The sequence below is a fragment of the Acartia tonsa genome, chromosome 11 (genome assembly GCF_053477335.1).
Source record: "Acartia tonsa isolate MP-2025a chromosome 11, ASM5347733v1, whole genome shotgun sequence".
Lineage (NCBI taxonomy): Eukaryota > Metazoa > Arthropoda > Copepoda > Calanoida > Acartiidae > Acartia > Acartia tonsa.
In genome coordinates this window covers 8,523,855-8,526,179 of record NC_137270.1, presented here as the reverse complement: position 1 = coordinate 8,526,179, position 2,325 = coordinate 8,523,855, and the positions used below count along the sequence as shown (strand labels likewise).

At 30.6% G+C, this 2,325-nt stretch overlaps 1 long non-coding RNA gene across 1 annotated transcript; it reads right to left on the bottom strand.

The window, feature by feature from the left end:
- Nucleotides 1-530: 530 nt before the first annotated feature.
- LOC145332329 (uncharacterized) lies at nucleotides 531-1,739 on the bottom strand. Its single transcript, XR_013884156.1, has 2 exons — nucleotides 1,647-1,739; nucleotides 531-1,244 (listed from the first exon to the last, which is right to left on the bottom strand). It is a non-coding gene; the product is annotated as an uncharacterized LOC145332329 (long non-coding RNA).
- Between the last annotated feature and the right edge of the window lie 586 nt (nucleotides 1,740-2,325).

The following is a 2,325-nucleotide window of genomic DNA, read 5'->3' as shown; positions in this document are numbered from 1 at the left end:
CGGCACTATGCGGCGGAAATATTTAATATTTTTGATTTTATTGTTATTTCTCTTGGGAGGGTGGTGGTACCCTCCCCCAAAATAGTTATAAACCTTCCCGGGACCTATGAGAAGCTACCCTGTTACTGAGAACCCGATCGGTTCAGCGGTTAGCGAGATCCTTCGGTACAGACACACAGATACACACACAGACATCCTGTTACTTTAGTATAAGGATTATATATAAGAACACAAGTTATTTTTTTAACCTTTTTTTAACAAAGGACAATTTTTTCACTACCAAATACATCATCAGTTCCAATTAAGATGTATAAAATAAGAGTTAAAAATAATATGTCTTTGCGTTTTGAATCCTTTAAAAGTAATAATTTAAAAAATGGTTGTTATAACTAATAATGTGAAAGCCTTTAAAACTTAATGGCACGAATAAAAGAAAAGAACAAAATGAATTCTTTTTTATATTATTAAATCATGTATATAAAAACAATAAAGCCTTTTAATTTAGCTTTTTTATGGTTAAGTAAAGCCTATTTATAAAATGAATTATGAAATTTATTTTAAATCAACAAAATATTTAACAGTTTAACTCAATATTATTACAAAAGTAAAAACAATAATGGGGTATAGTCCCTTTCGTGACAACGCCTCTTAAGGAGCGTTTCGTCGTATTTTCACAGTAGCTTTTAATAGGTTAGGTTAAGTAAGGTTAAGGGATTGCCCTGCAGGGCTAGGCAATTTGCCCCGCAGGGGCTAGAAATAGGAGAAAAGCTACTGTGAAAATACAACAAAATGCCCCTTAAGAGGCGTTGTCACGAAAGGGACTATACCCCAATAATGTATATTTTTAAGGCATTTGAGCTTTTTCAATACAAATAGAGGGGGGTACTACTCCTTCTCCTAATTCACATTCAGCGGATAGTAGCTCAATGAGGTGCATCACTCCCAAAAATTGATAGATTGACAAAACACACAAAAACATCCAAAGAGCACCAACAAGATAGTATTCCAAATAGATAGATATAATTCCATTAACAAGATAGGGAATCATGTTCAGAGTGGAGAATATCCAACAGAATATCAACAGTGACTTCCACTCTTTATACATGGCATAAATGGTAGCAATATGTGAGAAAATTATCATGGAAAACCAGAATACATTAAGTTCCAAAAGAATGATGTTGTCGATAAACCAAGAAGCAGCCAGACCACAGATAGCTATTAACATCAATATAATTGTATACCACCTATTAATAAAACAAGGATAACAACATCTAAAAAATCTAAGCTCTTAAACAGTAGGACAAACGAACATTAACAAATTTAGAGTGTCAGAACTGAATATAAATATTTTAAAAATATAAAAGTCTAAAGAAATTATGGGTAAATTTGTTTATAACTGCTTACATGCAGGATAATGTTAAAAGATATAATTACAGTTTCTGGACTTGATTATATAGATGCTTCGCTAATAACATTGTACTTCCTAGAAATCAGTATTAAAAAAAACAGAAAAATATGATAATTGTATTTTAAAAAAAAACGTTCATAAAAGTTAAAATTCAGCATGTTATAAACGGAAGTATGGACATTCTGGTAACGATTCTAGAGTTGCTACACTTTCTAAATAATCATTTTACTATACTTACGTCAATCCTTTATTGAAAGAAACCAAGCAAAAAGTAATTTTAATCTCTTCCATTTTGAAAACAGAAATCAATTTTATTTCGTAGATTTTTATAACAAAGTTCGAAGATTTTTTGCGAAGGTTTTAAATTTTGAATTTATTAAACTGCTCTTTACGAAAATTTTGATATGTTAGAATATTCCTGTTAAATACCAACATTTCATGGTGATTTCTGTAACCATAAGGTACAATTTATAAGCTTAGATGAAAATTAGAGTAAAACACTAGAGGAGGAAGGGGTTTAATAACTGTATGTTCCCATCCCAAGGACCTTGTGCCACCTCTCAATTAAGTCTTTAAAAATCAACCAATCGTGTCGAATATATTAACACAGCTAAGTATCAGAAAACAATTTGCTAGCAGACGAAAAAGATCCTAGGGAAAGAGGGGCAGGTCGTTAAAGTCCTAAAAGTGCAGCCCATAATAAAGAAAAGTAGGTAAATAAAAAAAAAGTATGACAAAAAAAGAAATTTTTATTAATAAATTCTAAGCATAGTTTTCTTTATAAAACTTAAATAACCCTATTTACAACAAAGACATGTTGTCAAATCAAATAAGAAGAAGTAAAAGTTACATTATAAGATGTTAAACAATACTTTTATGTTATCACAAAACACAGTGGGAAATAATTGGAGTTGCAA